The following is a 25,586-nucleotide window of genomic DNA, read 5'->3' as shown; positions in this document are numbered from 1 at the left end:
TCATCCTCCAGTTGTCTGCATACCTCATGCTTCCTGGACGCAGAACAAGAACTCAGGACCCACTGAATGGTGGGACTGAAAGAGCTGTGACACAAATAGGACTGAAACACTCACTGCTCTCTCCCCTCCCCCACTGCCCATGCTCTCTTGCTGTGTTCCAGGTGATGAGAAGGAGGGAAGAGAAAAGAGCTGCAACCCTTTGGGGAATCCAGACCTAGAAGCTCCCTGAGCCAGGGTTGTGACACCCTCTTTGTGGCTCTGTGTTTCCTGGCATCCCCAAGCTTCCAGGCACCACCGTGTTCCTCGGTGCCTGCAGTGGAAGCCGTTTGTATTATGCCTGGTCCAGCCACAGCCTCACAGGGAGCCTGTTCCTGTGCCTGCACCAGGAGCTGTCTGGCCTACTGCAGCCAGCATGCCTGGCTGTGCACAGTGGCCAGACCCCATGCTTGCTCACACACTTACAGCCATTTCGTGCCTTGTTCACTGTAGGCAGACATGGGATCCAGGCCAGTAGAGCAAACTGAGCACAGCCTGGTAGGCCAAGTGGATAGAAAGAGCCCAGTAGCCTCAAGCAAAACTCAGGCAAAAGCACCACTGGCCACAGAGGATTAGAGCTGGAAGAGTGACATTCTAAGGATTCTGTGACACCATTGTGGTTTTAATTTGCATTTTCCTGATGGGTACTGATGTTGAAAGTTCTTTTTATGTGTGTTGGTCATTTGTATATCTTCTTTTGAGAAATATCTATTCATGTTGTTTGCCCACATTTTAATGGGATTTTTTCATTTTTTTCTTGCTGATTTGAGTTCCTCGTAGATTCTGCATATTAGTCCTTTATTATATTGATAGCTTGTAAATATTTTCTCCAATTCTGTAAGTTGATTGTTATTTCTTTTGCTGTGTGGAGGCTTTTTAGTGTAATGAAATTCTATTTATTTTTCTTTATGTTGCATTTGCTTTTGGGATCTTTGTCATCCTACTTGATCATGGTGAATAATCTTTTAAATGTTCTGTAGAATTCAATTTGCTAGTACGTTGTCGAGGATTTTTTTTTTTTTTTTTTTTGCATCAGTATTCATCAGGGATATTGTTCTGTAGTTTTCTTTTTTGTGTGTACTTTCCTGGCTTTGGGATCAGGATAACATTGGCTTGTAGAATGAGTTAGAGTGTATTCCCTCCTTCTGGATATTCAAAACAGTTTCAATAGGATTGGGAAGCTTTTTTGGAATGTCTGGTAGAATTCTTCTGTGAATCCATCTGGTCCTGGGCTTTTTGTGTTGTTATTGTGAGGCTTCTTATTACTGATTCAATCTCATTACTCATGGTTATGCTCAGGATTTCTATTTCTTCATGATTCAAACTCAGGCAGTTGTATGTTTCCAGGAATTTATCCATTTCCTCTAGATTTTCTAGTTTGTGTGTCTTGCTCTGTTGCCAGGTTAGAGTGCAGTAGCGCTTCACTGCAACCTCTGCCTCCTGGATTTAAGCAATTCACCTGCCTCAGCCTTCCGAGTAGCTGAGCCTACAGGCGTGTGCCACTACACCTGGCTGACTTTTTGTATTTTAGTAGAGACAGGGTTTCACCATGTTGTCCAGGCTGGTCTTGAACTCCTGAACTCAGGCATCTGCCCACCTCAGTCTCCTAAAGTGCTAGAATTACAGGTGTGAGCCACCGCACCCAGCCACAAAAATATTGTTTTTGAAACATTGAAGTTATATAAAATTGTGCCACTTTAAGGCTTTTAGTTTACGCTTGCCTGCCTCAAGTAGTTATAGCATTAGGTTGGCCAGTGTAAAAATTGTGGCTCTGTGTTGAGTAGACATATAATCTTTACATCCAAAGATTAATAAAAGATGTATTTTAGTTTGATGGGATTTTTTTTTTTTTAAACTTATCTGAATTTACAGAGTTCAGAGTGGGACCCATCAAGGAATAGGGCAAAGAAAACATTTTCCTTGCCCAGACTTAACATAGATCTGAAAAAGGAGCAAGCCTACTTTACCTTACGGCCTAACTTTTTAAACACATTATCTGGTATAACATACTTTTCACCTTTGGGGAAGGATACTAACTAAGCCAAAGGGTTAGCAGATTTAATTTTTCTTATCAGTTTGTCACTTAAGCTTTGTATTTGTCTTTTTGAAAGAGTCTTTAAAAAATAGTAAAAATATTGAAATTGATTTAGAAGATTCTTCATAATATATATCTTTTCAATGGGAGAAAAAGGAGAACTGAAGGCAGTAATTGATAATCTGAAAAATCATGTGCTGCAAGATACAGCAAAAGTTCACTTCAGAGATGTGAATCTCAGAAGCTTGAAAAGAAAAATGTTAGCAAAGACTTGGAATCAACCCAAATGTCCATCAGTGACAGACTGGATTAAGAAAATGTGGCACATATACACCATGGAATACTATGCAGCCATAAAAAAGGATGAGTTCGTGTCCTTTGTAGGGACATGGATGCAGCCGGAAACCATCATTCTCAGCAAACTATCGCAAGAACAGAAAACCAAACACCGCATATTCTCATAGGTGGGAATTGAACAATGAGATCACTTGGACATGGGAAGGGGAACATCACACACCAGGGCCTATTATGGGGAGGGGGGAGGGATGGCATTGGGAGTTATAACTGATGTAAATGACGAGTTGATGGGTGCTGACGAGTTGATGGGTGTAGCAAACCAACATGGCACATGTATACATATGTAACAAACCTGCACGTTGTGCACATGTACCCTAGAACTTAAAGTATAAAAAAAAACAAAAAACAAAAGAAAAGAAAAATGTTATCTTAAGACATGCAATTTTAATTTGGGGAAAAAAAGACAGCATTTCCAACCTAAAACTTAAGAAATTATTGGATTGGCTGGGCGAGGTGGCTCACACCTGTAATCCCAGCACTTTGGGAAGTTGAGGTGGGTGGATCATGAGGTCAAGAGACTGAGATCATCCTGACCAACATGGTCAAATCCCGTCTCTACTTAAAATACAAAAAATTAGCTGGGCGTGGTGGCACAAGCCTGTGGTCCCAGCTACTCAGAAGGCTGAGGCAGGAGAATCACTTGAACCCAGGAGGCTGAGGTTGCAGTGAGCTGAGATCGTGCCCCTGCACTCCAGCCTGGTGACAGAGAGAGACTCCGTCTCAAAAAAAGAAAAGAAAAGAAAAAAAAAAAAAAAGAAAGAAAGAAATTAGGTGAATCTCAGGAAGAAATGTGGCAGAAAAAGAAACTGTAGTTTAGGAGACGGCTTTAAAAAAACAGATTTCAGAGTTAACGATCAGAACCTTTTTCAATTTCACTAAAAGAAAATTAGTATTTCAAAAATATCTTGCTGTAACTTAGGGGATCAAAGTTTTACTTATGTATTAGTGTAATTTAATATCAAAGCTCAATCTTTAGGGTCCTAAAATCTCTCTTAATTATAGCCAACTTGATTACACACAAAATTCCTTTCATAAATTTACCCTTTATGAACCATTCTTTACCTGCTTAGTCCTTTTATGCCATGCTTAGACTTTCTACTTTGTCCTGTGCTTTTCCTTTCTTAACAAGTCATTTTACTTTAGGACAACAATGGATCACACAAGATTTTCACACAAAATTAATCTCTTTTATTTTCAACTTTCCTTGCCAAATGGATATCTTTATACCTATTTCTCCAAATTTCTCTCTCATACTTACTGATTCCTTTATATCCTGTTTTTATCTTTTCTAAATTCATATTTTAAAACAATTTTTAAGTAACCTCCACATTAAGCAAAATTATTATTTTGTATCCAAAAAGCACATTTTTATTTATGTATGTTTTAATCAAAAACACATCTTACTTTTTTTGGCACATTTTATCTAAAGATTTATATGTATTAATTAGAATTTTATCTTTTAGTAACGTTAATTTTAACAACCAATTCTTAACTATTTGTCACACATCAGTATTTTATAGATGAGAACCATTTTATATTTTTTAGAAACTCATTTTCCTGTAATATATACTTATGTTTATTAATAAGCCCAAATATGTTTAGTCTTTGTGTAAAATTTAGAAAATCAAGATTTTGATCTGTTTGATCTGAGAGTCTAATCTTTATAAACATTTATTTCATTTTTTTCTATTAGATTATAAATTCTTCAATTAACTGTTTCATCACCATAAGTAACTGTTATTCAGAAAAATCTAAATTTGCATTCCCTAAAGGTGTCTAGGCTGTTGGTTACCATGGAGCTGTTGTCATTTGTAAAGTCGATAATTAGAAAGCACTTTAAAACCTTTTTATAATGTTGCCTGGAATGCCATAACCAGTAAGTTTTCAACATTAGTAGAAAAGTCACCACATTCAAAGTAGGCAGAAAAAAAATGGAGTTAAACAGATTACTTAGAAGGCTCTACATGCTAAATCTGTAGTTGCAGGTTGTTTTTAGAAGTTTCAAATGAGCACCATTTGTGCTTTAAATTTATATTGATGTACTTTGCCCATCAGTTTTAAAATGTTCATGAGAATATGGCACAACATAGGTGGCTAAAATCTCAGATAACTTGGCATGCCTTGATGTCTGAGAATCTTATTTCATTTTGATAAGTTTTTTGAGAGCAATAAAGAGTCTGTAAGTCCCATTAGATAATGGTTAGAAGTTTGGATATATCTTATAGATGGTGGCAACTGTGCTAATGGTTTTAATCAATCACCATGTGTTCACTGTTTAGAATGTCTGATTTTGCTATTAGAAGATTTTCAGGAACAAGCAAATTAAAAAACCGTATTATTTATAGATGTGTGTTACCAAAAGAAAACAAGATATGAATATTCACAAAAAAATTTATCAAAGTATGCAGATCAAATGTAACATTAAACTAGGCATGCAAACCAAAAGTGAATTCACCAGAAAAGACATGTCTCAGAGAAAGAATTACAGTTCTGTAGAAAGCAGAGTACTCAAACCAGAAAGACATCTGTCTTTATGCCAAAAAGGACTTCTCAGAAAAGACAAAAGACTTTTATGACCCAAGGAGAAATGTAAAGTATTTTATTAAAGTGTGCTTATAACCAAACCAAATCCTAAATCCCAAATTACAACCATACCGAATACCAACAAAAAGTATCTACCAAAAAGAGAAAGGCTTAGCCTGAGAGAAGACTCACCAGGGGGGAAAAAAAAAAAAAAAAGAGCCATGGAAGCAGAGAGGTCAAAGCGTTCAAGTGTGTACTGCACACCAGTTCCAAGTGTTGGGAACAAGCCCCCCACAATCTGGCCATAAACTGACCCCAAAACTGTCCATAAACAAAATCTCTGCAGCGCTGTGACGTGTTCATCATGGCCATGACGCCCAGGCTGGAAGGTTGTGGGTTTACCGGAATAAGGGCGAGGAACACCTGGCCCACCCAGGGCGGGAAAACTGCTTAAGGGCATTCTTAAAAGACAAACAATAGCATGAGCAATCTGTGCCTTAAGGACATACTCCTGCTGCAGATAACTAGCTAGAGCCCATCCCTTTATTTCCACCCAGCCCTTTGTTTCCCGTAAGGAATACTTTTAGTTAATCTATACTCTATAGAAATAATGCTTATCACTGGCTTACTGTCAATAAATATGTGGGTAAATCTCTGTTCAAGGCTCTCAGCTCTCAAGGCTGTGAGACCCTTGATTTCCCATTCCACACCTCTATATTTCTGTGTGTCTTTAATTCCTCTAGCGCTGCTGGGTTAGGGTCTCCCTAATGGAGCTGGTCTCGGCACAAAGAGTCACTGATTCCTTCTGATAGTAATCTTTCTTCAGGTTTTCGTTTTAGATACCATTTTAAACACAAATAATAAACAGATAGATACTCTCTAAAAGGAAATGATTTTTACTCCAGAACAGGACATTGCAATCCGATTGCAGGTGCTATAGTAAACCACCTACGTATTCAGGAGGGTAAAAGAAGAAAAGAGTTTAAAGAAAAAAATTCAGGAGGATTACATAATTATTTTGAGATAACTACCCCAGGTTACAAGGATCAATAATGAGAATAATACGAATCCAAGATTGGACATGCAGTTTTTCGGAAAATGTTCTTGAAGGAGACTTTTTTTGTGTGTAAGTTTGCAATGGGCTTTGAGAAAGGATGCAGTTTTTGCAATCTTCTGTGATAGTTATGTTAAAACAGATGCAAACTTGAGAACCCTGTCTTCACAAAGCCTTCCCCATCCGGGAGCAGTGGTTCACACCTATAGTCTCAGCTACTCAGGAGGCTAAGGCAGGAAGATGGCTTGAGCCCAGGAGTTTGATCCAGCCTGGGCAACAAAGTGAGACTTTATCTCGAAAAATAATAATAGTAATGGCCGGGCGCGGTGGCTCAAGCCTGTAATCCCAGCACTTTGGGAGGCCGAGACGGGCAGATCACGAGGTCAGGAGATCGAGACCATCCTGGCTAATACGGTGAAACCCTGTCTCTACTTAAAAATACAAAAAAAAACTAGCCGGGCGACGAGGCGGGCGCCTGTAGTCCCAGCTACTCGGGAGGCTGAGGCAGGAGAATGGCGTAAACCGGCGAGGCGGAGCTTGCAGTGAGCTGAGATCCGGCCACTGCACTCCAGCCTGGGTGGCAGAGCAAGACTCCGTCTCAAAAAAAAAAAAAAAAAAGCAAATTTAAGAGAATACTTGTTTACTCTCAAGATGTTGCAGACCCTCTTAAGTCAAAACACCCAGAAGCCATAAAGGAAGAAGAAATAGATTTGAACAAATAATAAATAAAATATTTGACTATAAAATGTAGACCATAAGAAAAGTTAAAAGATATATATAGGGAGAAGATATTTGCAAAAAATAGACAAAGGGAAGAACAGTCATTTTTCTGAAAAGGAAATACAAATGATATCCAAAGGCAAATTTAAAATTCTTTTTTTTATTACTCTAAGTTCTGGGGTACTTGCGCAGAATGTGCAGGTTTGTTACATAGATATACATGTGCACTGGTGGTTTGCTGCAACCACGAACCCGTCATCTACATTAGGTGTTTCTCCTAATGCTATCTCTCCCATAGCCCCCCACCCGCTGACAGGCCCCAGTGTGTGATGTTCCCCTCCCTGTGTCCATGGGTTCTCATTGTCACCTCCCACTTATGAGTGAGCACATGTGGTGTTTGGTTTTCTGTTCCTGTGTTATTTTGCTGAGAATGATGGTTTCCAGCTGAGAATGATGGTTTCCAGCATCATCCATGTCCCTGAAAGGGACAGGAACTAATCCTTTTTCGTGGCTGCATAGTATTCCATGGTGTATATGTGCCACATTCTCTTTATTCAGTCTATCATTGATGGGGATTTGGGTTGGTTCCAAGTCTTTGCTATTGTTAACAGTGCTGCAATAAACATACATGTGCATGTGTCTTAATTGTAGAATGTTTTATAATCTTTTGGGTATATACCCAGTAATTGGATTGCTGAGTCAAATAGTATTTCTGGTTCTAGATCCTTGAGGAATTGCCACGTTGTCTTCCAAAATGGTTGAACTAATTTACACTCCCACCAACAGTGTAAAAGCGTTCTTATTTCTCCACATCCTCTCTAGCATCTGTAGTTTTCTGACTTTTAAATGATCGCCATTCTAACTGGCATGAGATGGTATCTCACTGTGGTTTTGATTTGCATTTCTCAAATGACCAATGATGATGAGTTTTTTGTCATATGTTTGTTGGCTGCCTAAATGTCTTCCTTTGAGAATTGTCTGTTTATATCCTTTGCCCACTTTTTGATTTTTTTTTTTTTCTCGTAAATCTGTTCAAGTTCTTTGTAGATTCTGGATATTAGCCCTTTGTCAGATGGATAGATTGCAAAACTTTTCTCCCATTCTGTAAGTTGCCTGTTGGCTCTGATGATAGCTTCTTTTGCTGTGCAGAATCTCTTTAGTTTAATCAGATCCCATTTGTCAATTTTGGCTTTTGTTGCCATTGTTTTTGGTGTTTTAGTCATGAAATCTTTGTCCATACCTGTTTTCTGAATGGTATTGGCTAGGTTTTCTTCTAGGGTTTTTATGGTTTTAGGTCTTATGTTTAAGTCTTTAATCCATCTTGAGTTAATTTTTGTATAAGGTGTAAGGAAGGGATCCAGTTTCAGTTTTCTGCATATGGCTAACCAGTTTTCCTGACACCATTTATTAAATAGGGAATCCTTTTCCCATTGCTTGTTTTTTTAAGGTTTGTCAAAGATCAGGTGGTTGTAGATGTGTGGCATTATTTCTGAGCCTTTGTTCTGTTCCATCAGTCTATATATGTGTTTTGGTACCAGTACCATTCTGTTTTTGTTACTGTAGCTTTGTAGCATAGTTTGAAGTCAGGTAACTTGATGCCTCCAGGTTTGTTCTTTTTGCTTAGTGTTGTCTTGGCTATGTGGGCTCTTTTTTGGTTATAGATAAAATGTAAAGTAGTTTTTTCCAATTCTGTGAAGAAAGTCAATGTTAGCTTGATGGGGATGGCACTGAATCTATAAATTACTTTGGGCAGTATGGTCATTTTCACGATACTGATTTTTCCTGTCTATGAGTATGGAATCTTTTTCCATTTGTCTGTGTCCTCTCTTATTTCCTTGAGCAGTGGTTTGCAGTTCTCCTTTAAGAAGTTCTTCACATCCCTTGTAAGTTGTATTCCTAGGTATTTTATTCTCTTTGTAGCAGTTTACTCATGATTTGCCTCTGTTTGTCTGTTATTGGTGTATAGGAATGCTTGTGATTTTTGCACATTGATTGTGTACCCTGAGGCTTTGCTGAAGTTTCTTATCAGTTTAAGGAGATTTGGGGCTGAGACGATGGGGTTTTCTAAATATACAATCATGTCAAAAAGTCCAGGACCAGACGGATTCATAGCCGAATTCTACCAGAGGTACAAAGATGAGCTGGTACCATTCGTTTTGAAACTATTCCAAACAATATAAAAAGAGAATCCTCCCTAACTCATTTTATGAGGCCTGCATCATCTTGATATCAAAATCTGACAGAAACACAACAAAAAAATAAAATTTCAGACCAATATCCCTGATGAACATCAATGCAAAAATCCTCAATAAAATACTGGCAAACTAAATCCAGTAGCACATCAAAAAGCTTATCCACCATGATCAAGTCTGCTTCATTCCTGGGATGCAAGGCTGGTTCAACATACACAAATCAATAAACGTAATCCTTCACATAAACAGAACTAATGACAAAAACCACATGATTGTCTCAATAGATGCAGAAAGGCCTTAGACAAAATTTAACAGCCCTTCATGCTAAAATCTCTCAATAAACTAGGCATTGATGGAACGTATCTCAAAATAAGAGCTATTTATGACAGTCCCATAGCCAATATCATACTGAATGGACAAAAACTGGAAGCATTCCCTTTGAAAACCAGCACAAGACAAGGATGCCCTCTCTCACCACTCCTGTTCAACATAGTATTGAAAGTTATGGCCAGGGCAATCAGGCAAGAGAAAGAAATAAAGGGTATTAACATAGGAAAACATGATGAAGTCAAATTGTTTCTGTTTAAACTTCTTTTTAATCATAAGAAAAATTAAAATGACCTTGAGAGGATATGGGAGAAAGAGACACTCTCAGTCTTACTGGTGAGAACAAGAATTGCATCTTCATTCATCCTTAACACTTACTCAGCATGTATGCTGAGTAATATGTAGAGTGTATTAAAATATATTTCCAAGAAACCAAAGAGTACAAGATAACACAGGAGGAGACTATTATCTTCATGACCTTTGATGCGTAAAAGGTATTCAGTAAAACTCAACAAGTATTCCTCAACAAAATCCTAGAAAACAAGGATTAGAGGAATGCTTTCTTAACATTAAAAAGCTATGAGTAATTATACAGCCAAAGTCAATGCTGAATGCATTACTCTTAAAATTAGGATTTATAAAAACCCAGATACCTTCTTTTTATGTAATTCTGGTATAATTACACTAAAACAAGAAATTTAAAAATAGAGTGCCTTTTAGCAAGGTAATATGCTCTGTACTTGAAGCACATGAAACAATCCAATGGAAAAAAATACTTGACCTTGAAAATATTTATTAATGCAATTAGAAAACATAATAAAAAATAAATATTTCAAGCCAGGCACAAAAGATAAACATCACATGTTCTCACTTATTTGTGGGATCTAAAAACCAAAACAATTAAAATCATGAGCATAGAGTAGAAGGATGGTTACCAGAGGCTGGGAAGGGTAGTGAGAAGCTAGTAATGAGATGGGGATGGTTAATGGGTAAAAAAAGAAAAGGAAAAGGAATAATATATACTATTTAAGAGCATAGCATGGTGACTATACTCAATAAGAGCTTAATTGTACATTTAAAAATAACTAAAAGAGTGTAACTGGATTGTTTATAACACAAAGGATAAATGCTTGAGGGGACGGATACCCCATTCTCCATGATCTAATTATTTCACATTGCATGCCTGTGTCAAAACATCTCCTGTACCCCACAAATATATATGCCTACTATGTACCTAGAAAAAATAAAAATAAAAAAGATTTTTAAATAAAACAAAGAACTGGAATCAGAATCCTGAAGATATATCTACATTCTCATGTTCATTACAGCATTATTTATAACAGCCAAGATACAGACATAATCCAAGAGTCCATTGATGGATGAATGGATATAGAAATTGTGATATACACATACAGTGAAATATTATTCAACCTTAAAAAATAAGAAAATCCTGATATTTGCAACACAAATGAACCTAGAGGACATTATCCTAAGTGAAATAAGCCAAATACAAATAAGCTTTCTAAAATAGTCAAACTCATAGAAGTTCAAAGTAGGACAATAGTTTTCAGGGGCTTGGGGGAGGGAAAATGAGGAGAGGAAATGATTGTCCAATGGGCATAAAATTTTAGTTATACAATATGAATAATTTCTAGATATCTGCTCAACAACATTGTGTTTATAGTTAACAGTGATATGTAGTGTACTTAAAAAATTGCTAAGAGGGTAGATATCATGTTCAGTGTTCTTACCATACATGCAAAAAAAAAAAAAATGAGAAAACTTTGGGAGTCATCCATATATTTGTTACCTTGATTGTAATGATAGCTTCATGGGTACATGAATATGTCCAAACTGATCAAATTGTATACACTGAATATATTCTGTTTTGTATATAAATCATACTCCAATAAATTTGTTAAAAAATAAATAGATAAGACATGCTAGCCAAACAAACAACTACCAAAACATTACCAGAAATGTAGGGGTGGGTTTGATAGATATTAACACCAATTAACTTCAGTCACAAAGTAAATCTATACCTACCTGCCAGATCTTTCCCATACGTCTTCACCAAGTATACACTGAAGGTTGTGGGCAGAGGAGAGATGAGAAAGAAATCATATGAAACGTGTAGGGACCTGTTCAAGTGCAAATTAGAGGAAAAGCTGAAGGCTGAATACAAAAGAAGTTTCCAGAAATTCTTTTGAAGCAATTTTGATCCTGACTGAAAGCAAGTTATTAGTTCCAGATAGCTGGGGATGAGGCAGCAAGGGATGATAAGATCTCTTGTGGTTAAAAAGCAGAGTTAAAGAAAACTCTGTGATCCAAAAAGCTGGCAACTGAAATAAAACAAAACAAAGCAAAGAGAGACAGAGAGGAAGAGAGAGAAATTGATTTCCAGAGTGTTGTTGGTACTTAGATACCAAGCATATCTGAATGGATAGTGCTGTACAGTCTCTCAATATGTCTGAAGCCAATGTCAAAATAAAATCATCTAAAGCTTTATGATGGCCCAAACTAAGAAAAATAAAAATGCAGATGAGATTAATCCTTCACTCAATACAAGAAGCCTTACAAGAAGAAACATGTTATTTTCTGGAGATAAATGTTACTTCAATCTTGGCTGTTTGCTTATGAATTTATTTACCATAAATTAACAAATAATGAGATGTGAAGAAGCAAAAACATCTAATACATGGTTAAGAAAGAAAACATACAATAAACAGCTGATACGAAGAGAGCTCAGATGTTAAAATTCACATATTGGATCTTTAACATAATTGTTACAGATATATCAAAGCATTAATTGGAAAATGAGAACACTATGTTTAGATATATGGAAAAAATGGCAACTATAAAGGATATAAATAGAATGCCAGGAAATAAAAGCCTATGACAGAAGAATAAAGAATTCATTTGATAGAATTAAGTGCAAACCTCATGCCACAGAATTCAATGAGGAAATGGTGTTGGAACAACTGGATGTTCAAATGTAGAATAATAAATTTGAACACCTACTTCATACCACATACAAAAATTAGCTCCAAATAGATCAAAGATCTAAATGTAAGAGCTAAAAGTACAAAACCATTAGAACAAAACAGAGTAATTTCTTGTTCTTTGACTGATGAAATCCTTTTAGAGCAAACAACAAGGAAAAAATATAAAAAATAGACTACCAAAATTAAAAATATTTTTGTTGTAAATGATACTATCTACAATTTGATACTATCTACAGAATGAAGAGAGAACACACAGAAAGAAATATTTGAAAATTATATATCATATCATATAAAATCATATCTAGAACATATAAACAACTCAATTATACGAAGACAAATATTCAGATTAAAAGCTATGTAAAAAATTGGAATATATACACTTCCCAAAGAAGGTATTTGAGTCCAGTAACCTTGTAAAATGATGCTTAATCTCATTGACCACTGAGGAAATGCAAATCAAAACCATAAAGAGATACTGTACAATCTCTCAGATGTGTACACTATAAAAGGTAGAAAAGGGTTGTAGACAAGGAAAAATTAGAAACGTAATATATCGCTGCTAGAAATTTTAAAATGTACATCTCCTTCAGAAAAATGTTCAACATAAAGCTATCCTATAATCCAACATTTCAATACTCAGTTATGTACCAAAAAGAAATAAAAACCTATGTCCCCATAAAAGCTTAAAGATGGAAGTTCATAGCAGTACTATCTATAACAGTCAAAAAGTGAAATTAAGCCAATTTCTGTCAACTGATAAATGTGTGCAGAATAATGTGGCATATTAGTACAAGGAAATATTAAACATTAATAAAAATGAATAAAGTACTGATAAATGCTACCACATGGATAAACTTTGAGAATGTCAAACTAATTGAAAGAAGTTAGCCACAAAAGACAACATATTTTATTCATATGTGTATATGAAATGTCCTGAAAGAGAAATATACAGAGATAGGAAGTACAGGATTAGAAGGCAGAGAGGGTGATGGGGAATAGCTGCTAATGGTAAAGGATTTATTTGGGAGTGGGTGGAAATTTTCTAGGTTATAGTGATGATTGCACAATTCTGTTAATATACAAAAAAACCTGGACTTGTACACTTTAATGAATTGTGTGATTTTTGGATTGTGTCTCAATAAATCCTTTTTAGGAGGAAAATAAAAAGAACAGACCTCAATCGAAGAGGAAAGGGTTAGTAAACATGGTATCAATAGGAATTGTACCACATTTTTATGTAACTGGTGGCCTAGAGGAGAGAAAGGAGAACAGACTGAAAGAATATTTGAATAGATTTCCTAAAGTATTTCTATTAGTTTGCTAGTGTTGCAATAACAAAGAAGCACAGACTGGGTGGCTTAAATAACAGAATTTTATTTTCTCATCGTTCTAGAGGTTAGAGGTCAGATATCCAAGGGTTGAAAGAGTTTTGTTTGTTTGTTTGTTTGCAAGGCTTCTCTCCTTGGCATGTCGATGACTGTCTTCTCTCTGTGACTTCACATGCTTTTCCCTCTGTGTCTGTGTCTGTGTTCTAATGTTTCTGTCTTATAAAGACATCAGTCATGTTGGATTAGGGACAACCCTAATAATTGCATTTTAATAAACTAATTAAATGATCTGCCTTCAATTAAAACCACATTTTGAAGTACTGGGGATTAGGACTTCAACTGATGAATTTTGAAGGCATACAATTTAGTTCATAGATGTAATTTTTCAAATTTATTACTGTCATCAATTCAAGATGCTGGAATTTTTGTAAAACATATCCATTTTTTTAAAAACGCACCTCAACATATCAAAGCCAAATATGCTTAAACTAGTAAAAGAGAAAAATCTATTAAAAGAAGCCAGAGGGGAATAAAATATTACATAGGAAAGAATGATGATAAATATTCTCTTTGAGTTCTAATTAGAGGAAGCGAGAGACAAATCTATTATATCTTTAAAATTCTGAAAGAAAAATCAGTGCCAATCTAGAATTCCACGTAAGTGAAATATCTTTTAACAATAACGATGAGGGAGGACTGGTTCTGAAATGTATTATCATCCATCAGATATCAATTACTAACACTAGATAAAAATATATAAAAAAGAGAAACAAAGCTACCATAGTTTGTTTTCTGTTTCTTATATCAGAATGCCTGAAACTGGGTAATTTATAAGAACATAAATTTATTTCTTACAATTATGGAGGCTAAGTCCCAAGTCAAGGGGCTGCACACGGTGAGAGCCTCGAGCCCAGGGGCAGTGCAGGGTATCACATAGCTAGGGAGATGAACATGCTAACACCCTATCTTAGATCTCGTTTCCCTTTGGTATAAAGTCACCAGTTCATTAACCCGTAAGTTCATTAATACAAGACTAAATTAATCCAATCACCAAGGCAGAACTCTTATGATCCAATCACCTCTCAAAGGCCACAAATCTCAAAACTGCCACACTGGGGAAGCAATTTCAACATGAGTTTTGGAGAGTACAAACATTCAAACCATAGCACAAACCACACACACACACACACACACACACACTATTTCAAGCTAGTGAAGTGTGAAACAAAGTCCCTTTGTTATAGGATATCTGGAACTAAAACATAAAGCTTCACTCTACCTAAGGAGTCAGAGGACAGAGTGTGGGGCTGTCAGAATGTCTGGAAAATGAAGGGTGAAGTCCAAAGAGGAAGATGCCACTGAGGAAAGATCCCTAAAATCTCCACATGGACCAAATCCCAAACACTGGCTGACCCTTGCACTGTGTATGTGTGAAGAATGCTACAAAAATACAATACAAAGCAATATTTGGAAGGTGGAAAATATTGTGCAGAAACCCAGAGTTATGAATGGAATCCAGTCAAGTTAAGTTCCTATTTAAATCATTTCTTCAAGGAACAAGAGAAGTGTCCAGAATGTCTAAAGTTAATGTATCACCATGTTTCATATACAAGAAAGTTTATTAGATGTGTGAAGAAACAGGAAATATATGATCCATGGCCAAGAGAAAAAGCAATCAATGGAAATTTTTAGAATAACAGGCAAGATTTTTAAATCTGATATACATGTTCAAAGATTGGAAAATTTTTCCATTATGAATAAACAGAAGTTATTTGAGCAGATAAATGTAAACTATACTAGTCAAATACAAGTTCTAGTAGTTAAAGGAACAATATATACAATTAGAATAGCTTAATTAATAAAATTAAGAATAAATTAAAGTTGATAAGAGAAAGGGCCAGCAAACATGTAAACAAATTATTCCATCTGCAAAAAACATTATCAATTATTAGTATATAACTAATGACTTTTTGGTTTAATATCACACAGTATAACACACATAGGAAGTTTAGAATGATAGAAAAGATGAAAATGTGGCAAAAATTATTTGAAGAAATAATGTATAAATATTTTCTAAATTTGGTGAAAAAACCATGCAGACCTGAGAAGCTCACCAAATCCCCTTAAAAAAAATAATTGTGAAGAATTCAAAACATAGGTATATCATAATTTAAGTCTGAAAAAAAATAAAGAGAAAGAGAAAATCTTGAAATTATCCAGAATAAAAAGAGACAAATCAGAACAGTGTTTTTTCTCTGAGTACAGCATAGATTGCCTAGATCTCAGGGGCATGAAGATATTTCCAGGAGATGATAAAAATGTTCTGTATTCAAGTTTGACTGATGATTACATGAGCATACACAATTATTTTTCAGTATTACTGAGGGAGGAAACACCAACCTGGACAGCCTTCTGCCACTGGGTAGAGGGTCAAGAGCTGTCTGGGTGCTTCTCTGCTATTGGGTGGATGTTCAGGAAATGCTATAAATGTTGTCTTCTGCCTGCTTTGAATCATCTTTTCCTGCTGGTATAGGATAGGATGTGCTAGGTCTCAGTGGCCTCTGCTCTTATAGGAAGAGTTAGAAGACATTGCTTTGGAGCTGAATCTGCCACTGGTTGGAAAGCCAGAAGGTACCTTGCCTGTTTTCATCTCCAGTAATAGAAGAGGAGCTTGCCTGCTGCCGGTAGATGTGAGGCATCAGTTGCGTTTGCCTGTTCGGTTCCACTGTTGTTATTGTTGCACATCTTTTTAGGGGTGGATCGGTCCTCATTTTCCAGACAGGTCAGGCCACTGCCACCACTGGGTGTATGTCTCCCCATTAGGCACCTGCCCAGTTCGTCTTTCCTGTTATTTTGACCAGATGAAACAGGTCTTTCTTTTTCTTCCTCTCTCACCTTCCTGTCCTCCCCTCCCTTCCCTTCTCTTCCCTTTCCTTTCCCTCCCCTCCTCCCTCCCCTCCCCTTCCCTCCCTCCCTCCCTCCCTCCCTCCCTTCCTTCCTTCCTTCCTTCCTTCCTTCTCGTTATTTCTTTTTCCTATATTTTCTTCTTGGGTCTACACTTACAGTTCATGGCACTCACATTGAGAGATATGGGAATAGATAAAATCACAATGTCAATGTTGTTCTTCAAAATCTGAAATTCCTAGCCAGTCCACTGTCTTATGTCTATTTCTTGGATTATTTCCACCTTTCCATGTTCCATGATTGTTAAATTATTTTCAGAATATTTAGCTGTATGTAGAAAAGAGGGACAGGAAAAAGTGAGTCTATCTCATCTTATCCCCAAGCTGAAAGTACACATTATATTTTTATATTTCAAACAATAAACAGTTATCAAGCGTAGAATTGCAAGATGCCACTTTGTAACTACCCAAAATAAATGTTAACATTGTATTATAATTGATCGAGATTCTAGTTGTTGATAAATAAAACTTTGAAGATAAACTTATGTCCTCTGTGTTACTTTTCTGTTTACAGTCCTCTCTTTTCCTCCCTAGAGGCAATCACTATGTTGAATTATGTATAGAGATTGTGATTTCATACTTTGATTACAAATATGTACATTCACATACATTATTATTGTTTGAAGTTTTAAAAAGATATATCATTGGTATCTTATTGAGTATAATGATCAACAGGCAACTAATTAGCCCTGCATGTGCTTCCCAACTCTTTTTAAGATACTACCCACGGAAACACAAGAACCACTGAGGAAATCTTGCATGTTCCCAGATAGCAGCAGAACCTAAGAACAGGGTGGATTGTAACATCTTTGGGCCTAGGCTATCTATGCTTTATGTCTGCTTTACTGGCAGGTGCTATTCTTACTGGTCTTCTATTTTCAGAAATCTTCAGACAAAAAGCAGGCATCAGTCACCATGTTCATATATGTCTCCAGACTCCAAAAGACACATGCCACTTTATCCAGAACTATTTCATCCTACTGTGTTCTTTCCTCATAATACAAATTTTAGGCTTAGAGATTCCATTAAAAATGAATTCAGCATGAATTTTCCTACTTTTATTCTCTTTGACTCTAGCCAGTCTTCTTTATGGACTCTATTAGAGTGATGTGCTATTTACACATAGATATTAGCAGCTATTAAGCTGTTGATAATAGGGTTGGTTCTATGACAGTAAAAAATAGAGATGTCCTGCCTTATTATTTAGGACCTAGCTATGTAATGTAAGTTGTATGTATTAGGGGATAAACTTTGGAGTATCCAGTTTTATAGCTTTAAAGATTTAAATGAAAAAAAATATCTGCAGGCATTTTATTTCTGAATAATAGGGTGGAAAGAGGCATAAAGTTCAAATTTTCAAATTTTCAAACTCCAAGATTCTAATGAAGACTTAAACTTTAAAATGACTTGTGTAAAGTTAGAGTCATCACGTCCTAAAATTCCACTGAGAGATCTTGTCTCATTTTGAATGTCATGATGACTACAGTTCCTCACCCACCTTACCATCCCCATCATCTACAGTAGCTCTGAAATGAAATTCCCTGTGAATTCTTCAGTTATTCTGAGTTGTAATGGGGGAGATATATTTAGTCATTACCTTACAATGAGAGTGAAATAGCAAACTCACTCCAAGAAGAATACATCTTTTGTTCTTTTCGCAAAATATCCCACAGCAGCTGTCTGTTGGCACTAAAAATTGCACCGTACTTAAAGCCATGATTGTCAAGAAAAGAAGTTTCCCAGCATGCTATAGTTTCTGTCTCTGTACCGAAACAATGCCTTTTTCCTAGAGTTAGTCTTGTTATTAAGTTCTACATATTTAGAAATTAACAGGTTTAATAATTTTTAAAAATTACTCCTATTGTTTAAGGTCGTTTATGGTATAAACTCTGAGAAGATGTTCTTTTGGAAAGGAAAATATTTTCAAACGTGTTGTTATGACTTCCCTTCTGTAGGCTTTGTCTTATATTTTGAAATTTTGTGTTTATGCTTTATTAGTTAACAGTGTGTCAGATAACTGTCCCCACTCTGATACTGAAAATAAGCATGTATACAGGACATTTATCCACAATTTATAACACTTTGCATTTCTAAGTCTGGAAAACACATCAAAAGAAATACGGGTGTTAATGTGACATTTTGACTTTGTGAGCTAGAAGGTCACTTGAGTAATTAATGCTAGATAAACCCAGAGGACATGTTGTTGTGTTGTGATCATTCTAGCAACATCTACTGTGACTAACAAGCACAGAGTGGAGGAAATGTATTCATAAATTGCAAAAATCATTTTAGCTATATTTTTAGTACTGTGGTATTCCTCAAACTTTAGTAGCTTTTGAGAGAAGGGGCTTGGCCTAATTTTAAAAATAATACAAAAAATTTAAAAAAGGATGATGTGCATCAATATATAACTTGAAGAGAGCTAACACATATTTGCTTTACAGAAATTCAGTTAACTCTGAGCCTCCTGAAATGAAGGGAATACATGTATGCTCACCAATGTTATTTCCCCAAAGCACGATGCCACATACAGTATGTATAAAAGTAATGCATCATTTTAAACAACATGTTACAAGAATCTGTATCTTTCCTGAAAAAAGAAAATTAAAACAGCTTTCTTAGAAAGCTACAGAAAATAAAACAGTGCAGTATTGGCATAAGGATAAACACATAGAACAATGAAATGTAATTAATAGTCCAGAAATAAATTCATACATCTATTCCTTATTGAATTTTTACAAGGGGTTTGAGATCATTCAATAGGGAAATAATAGTCTCTTCAGTAAGTAGTGCTGGGATAACTGGATATTCATAAAAAAGAATGAAATCGGACTTCTGTCTCACACCATATATGAAAATTAATTCAAAATTGACCAAAAAAATTAAAAAGCCAAACTCTAACGTGCTTAGAAATAAACAAAGTACTAAATCTTCATGACCTTGGAATTTGCAGTGGATTGTTATGAAACAATAAGCAAAAACAACAAAAGAAAAACTAGATAAATTGAACTTCATAAAAATTTTAAAAATGCATGCATTAAAGAGCATATTTAGGCCGGGCGCGGTGGCTCAAGCCTGTAATCCCAGCACTTTGGGAGGCCGAGACGGGTGGATCACGAGGTCAGGAGATCGAGACCATCCTGGCTAACACCGTGAAACCCCGTCTCTACTAAAAAATACAAAAAACTAGCCGGGCGAGGTGGCGGGCACCTGTAGTCCCAGCTACTTGGGAGGCTGAGGCAGGAGAATGGCGTAAACCCGGGAGGCGGAGCTTGCAGTGAGCTGAGATCCGGCCACTGCACTCCAGCGTGGGCGATAGAGCAAGACTTCGTCTCAAAAAAAAAAAAAAAAAAAAAAGAGCATATTTAAAAAGTGAAAATACAGCCTACAGAATGAGAAAGCATATTTGGAAATCATATATATGATAAAAGTCTGAAATATATCAATAAATCTTACAGCGTAACAATAACAAAAAAACTGCACAATTAAAAAATGGGCAAATGACTTACTTAGATAGACGTTTTTCCAAAGAATAAAAATTACCAAAAAACACATGAAAAGATGCTCAACATCATCAATCACCAACAAAATAAAAAACTGTGGCATGTAAAATAATGCAGACACTGTAGAAAACTGTTGGGCAGTTTTTCAAAAAGTTAAACATAGAATTGCAATATTATTGTGCAACTTCACACCGGATGTATATCTTGAAGAACTGATTACTTGTGGCCGAAAAACTCTTTGAATATTAATGTAATTAGTAATAGTATTCACAATAGCCAAAAGGAGAAACAACCCAAATGTTCATCAACTGATGAATCAATTAGAAAATGGGGTATATCTCTAAAATGAAATATTTGTAAAATAAAATATTATTCAGCCATAAAAGGAATGAAGTACTGATACGCATTAAAACATGTAAGAACCTTAAAAATATTATGCTTAGTGAAAGGAACCAGGCACAAAAGATCATCTATTGTGTGATTCTACTTACATGAAATTCATAAAATAGGTAAGTATATGGAGATAGAACACAGAGTAGTAGTTGCCAGATGATGGGGGGGAATGGGATGGGGAGTGATTTCTTAACGGGTGTGGGGTTTTCTTTCTTAAGATGATTAAATGTTCTCCAACTAGATGGTGATGAGAGTTGGCCAACATTATGAATGTGCTAAAACTATTGAACTGAACACTTTAAAATTGTTAGAATGGTGAATTTTATGTTACATGAAGTTTACCTCAATTAGAAGGACATATGTGTGTATGTGTGTGTGTGTGTGTCCTGCATGTGTGTATGCATATGTATATACACACACACACACACACACAATATACACACACACACATATACATATGCACATATATGTGTGTAGACAGGTACGTATATGTATGCTGTTTTATGATATTTGTGTCTTTCATAATATTTACCTTAGTCACTTGGAAAAAAGCCTGTACACAAAAAGTATAAATCCAATCTGTTCAAGCTATTACCAGTAGTGGGACTGGTGGGGAAAAAGAGAGAGTATTGTATCATTACAGTGAAGTATGATGGTTAACAGCAAAAACCTGAAGCCATATGGCTTGAAGTTGAAACCCTCCAGCCTGTGTTGGAGTGATGCTTTTGCCACTTTCTAGTTGCTCAACTTTAGAATAGTTATAATCTTACTGCCTTAAGCACCTGAAGTGTTTGGTTACCCTTATATATATGGCATTGTGGTAAAGGATTAAATTACTTAGTATAAAGAAAAATCTTAGAATACTACCTGCCATATACAAAGACTATGGAAATATCAATTGTTGGTCTTATTATCTAAATATATTGACCAGGATACAAATATAATCGCTCTAGAAACACTTAAACTTTGCACCAGCTTCTAGTTACCTAAGATAGAAAGTCGTAGTATTCAAAATTTCTGTAAGTTTACACATTGAGCTTTCTTTAGTGCTGTTAACTGTCCTTTAATTTTTTAGTAACTATTGCCCTTTGTATTTTTGCTTCTTTTACACTAAATTTAGTGTAAAATGATATATCAAACATATCCGTGTTCAATCTATCACGACCCAAGATACAATAGCAGAGATTCCTCTGTCTCTCCTTATCCCTTTTCTCTTAGATCATTCTGCACACATTCCCCACTTCCCTGAAAACATGTACGCACAAAATATATGCACACACTCAAACAGGCAGAATCTTACCACCCTCAAGATAGCCTATCCTTTGTTCTTATTCTCAGCCCAGACCTTGAGATAATTCTGTTCAATTGTGCTAACTTACTCTATAATGCTATATATATATATAACATTTGGGGGATGCACCCGTTTTTTCTTTCTCTATTAATGGCTTTAAAATGTAACTAATGAAAATGTGAACTTGAACAGGGAGACTTTTAGAAAAAGAGATTCATTGCAATGCATGAGACCAGGATTTTTTTTTCTCCTTTTGAACATGACAGGACTAATATTAGCAGCCATTTGTCGATATTGATAATTTTTCTTTATTTGAAAATTTCTGTTTTATCTGTTCTGCAGACTCTCTAACCATGCAATAGTGCTGTTGTGCTACATTGGTTCTCTCTGTAATTGAATCTTTTAAATTTTTTCTCTGTAATCTTGATCTTACAAAATTTAGAATACTTAGGCTTCTTTCTCCGTAACAAGTTTTCACAAATCATTATTATCAAAATATTCTCTGCACTCTGTATATTACAAAAAATATTTGAAACATGACAGTTTGTGGCACTTATCTGAAGTCACCCTCTATCATAGTTATCATTATGTCTTTATTTCAACATGCATTTGGTAGGTACTTAACATTTGTCACATAGTCTGCCTAGAAACATTAACATTTATGGCAGATATTTAAGCACATTCAGTACTCAGTTGAATTGATTGACATTTGTTTGAATTTCAGGCAGTACAGAAGTTTTTATCAACAGTACAGATTATAAAGAAACACATATGAAAGGTTATACTTGATATTGCTGACTTTAGTAGAAACTTGTGCTTTAGTAGAAATCTGTGTTTTCAGGGACCACAAATATTCGTTATCAGTGAAATGGCCAACCTGAATATACTAAGCATGTCATCAATACCCTTTTTTATTTGCAAAGTGCCAGAGGATTGGCCATTGGGCTTTAAATGCAAATATTATTTAGTACTCAGCGCAATGTAGGGCATCTGAAACTATTCTCTTAGACACCTTTTACGAACTCACAGTCACTCTGAGCCAATTTTGAAAATTAAAGGATTTTATTCCTCACACTAGGAAAAAGAAAAGATGCTAAGCCCTTTTTTTGTAGTAAAATTTCCTTCTTTATTCCTTTTTTTCCTGTTTCTGATTTTATAATATATATATTTAAGCGTACAAGTAACATACAAATACACTTTTGTTTTATATATGTGTATGCAGGTATAATAGTGTACATGTCTGTGTGCATATATGTGTGTGTGTATATATATATCTGTACATATATGTGTGTGCATGTGCATGTGCAAGTATACGTATGGATGTGAGTTCTAGATAAATGAAAAGTTCTGTTTGTCATTATATTTTATCTATGGCTTGGAGCATTACAAAATATATGTTTAAATAAAGGTAATGCAGGAAGAATTTATGGTACTAATGAATAGGATGGCATTTAGGAAAGTGTGGTCTTAAGTTAGTATGTGCAGAGCATACTCTATAATTTGTGAGCTCTGTATCAATTGCACATTTCTTTCTGAAAATTGTATTTAAAGATGATGAAATGGGTTTCCAGATGCTATCAACATGAGTTTCTTCCTGTTGACAATAAATCAATAACCCTTTCTGACATGACTCTGATAGTAGTAAGAATTCTTGCATAAATCCACTTTCTCAGTCACAGACAGGTGGCTATGCCTTAGACTCTTTAAAAGTGCTACTGAGGCTAAATGTTCTGCTGAACATTATTTTATTGGCCCAAGGGTGAATGGCCACTTAGATGTTGAAGGAAAGCCATTGTCATTTTGGAAGGAACACAATGAAAGAGTAAGAATAATAGCTATCACCACTAATATGGAATGGGATAAGAAACTGGTGGATTTAATTGTAATCAAAGGGGGAAGTTCAGATGATACCTCAGACGATGATAATTTTGTTAGCAGATGATAATTAACAACTGAAAAAGGACATTACATACAAAGTTTGCTTGACTTTATTAACCCTTTTGAATTATTTTATATTTTTAATACCTACTTTACAAAGTAAGCATCGTTACCTCAGTTTGTAGGTGGAGAAACTAAGAAAAGTTGAAAAATGTTTCATATTCTGAAAATGACAGGTGAGAAATTAAATTTAAGGTCTCCTGTACAATAAAATTTTTGACTTTCTAATACATCGACAACTTCCTAAGTGGTGATAAATCACTTATTATTTTCACAGTTAATACTTTATTATTCCTCCAAATTAAGAATGCATTAATCACATGAACACATTCAGTAAGCTATGAAACACGCTAAGCATATGTTTTTACATAGTTGAATTTTAAGTTATTAATATGTCAGTCTGGAGAATTGTATATTCATTTCTAGTGGGGGAGTGAGGCTTTCTGGAATTGTTTTTGGCCCTCTACTTTCACACCTAAAGTCCTTATGAACTCTATTTTTTACCAGGGTCTGCTCTCCAAAGCTTAATATCCCCTGCTTCTCTTACAAACCCCAAGTCCATGACCATGCTTCATCCCTTTTGTGTCTAAGATTCTGACTTTTTGATCCTAATAAACCTACAATGTTTAACTGGAATTATTGTATTGCTCCAGAATAGAGTCTTTTATGAAAATGCCTGAGAGATAGGAGAAGCTAATCTAGGGACTAGATGACATAGATATGACTTCAGTTTATTTGTTTCTGTAGAGATTAATTTCTCAACAAATACCTTGAATAGGTTTGGTTGTTTTTACCTTTCAAGCTGTTGTCCTGGTTCAAAGGTTATAGCATAATTCAGTAATGGTAAAAATCAGACTGATTTGGAAAATAGTTTTTATTGACCCTGAACATGCAGATAACATGGCTGTTCCTATCAAAGCAACCCAAAGACAGTTCATAGTATTAATAATAAATTTTTGCAAGATTTTGTATACTGTATTACCAACATTAAAATTATCTCAATCTTAGTCCCTTTCATCACATAACAACCTACCTTCTATAATTATCAGCTCTAATAATTAAAGTGGCTCATTGCATAATTTCACATATGCCCTATTGTTTCTTATTATCTTGGACTGAAGGATGAAATTCCTGAGGTACAAAAAATCTGCATATTCACATTTATTGTACATTTGTCATCATTATGATAACTCATTGGGTATAATTTTCTGAGCCCTATTATTAATGGATTGAGAGTTTCTGCTTCTTCTGTTGGCTTTCTGATGAATTCAAATAGTTTTTGTTATTTCTATAAATTTATTAGGTAAGTGAAACAAGTCAAATATCATATTATCAAAGGGCTATTGATTTAGAAGTTGATATCTCTCCTACACAACCTCTTTATTGTTTCTCATGTTGCCACATTTTCTGATCACAAAACCCAAACATAGTTAGACTAGATGCTTGGTAAAAACTGTCCTGACTCTAATAATTTACACTCATGATGTATCAGGAATTCCCTGAGCAGTATCTACGGTGACTGTGGATTCCAGAGAAATATTAATGACAGGAATGAATACAAAGAGGAGTTTTAATAAGCAAGTATAACGCAGGTGAGGCTCTGAAAACATAGAAATTGAGGTTCTACGTCTCTGTGATGTTGGTTTTCAAACTGTAAAAAACATACAAATTTTCCTGAGCTCTTGGTAAAATGCAAGTTCTGACTCTGTAGATCTGGACTGGGGTCCAAATTGCACATTTATAACAAACTTCCAGGTGATATAGATGCTGCTAATCCAAGGGCCACAAGACACTGAAATTCCTTTCAGAAGAAAGTAAAGAAATAACACTGAAATCTTTCTTATCATTCTTCCAATCATATGAGTGGTGAAATCTACTTCTGTCACATTCTATGTCCTTCAAAGTCTTAATATTTTATGTT

This window comes from Trachypithecus francoisi, unplaced genomic scaffold (assembly GCF_009764315.1).
Source record: "Trachypithecus francoisi isolate TF-2019V2 unplaced genomic scaffold, Tfra_2.0 Lachesis_group16, whole genome shotgun sequence".
NCBI lineage: Eukaryota > Metazoa > Chordata > Mammalia > Primates > Cercopithecidae > Trachypithecus > Trachypithecus francoisi.
This window is presented reverse-complemented; position numbering follows the sequence as displayed.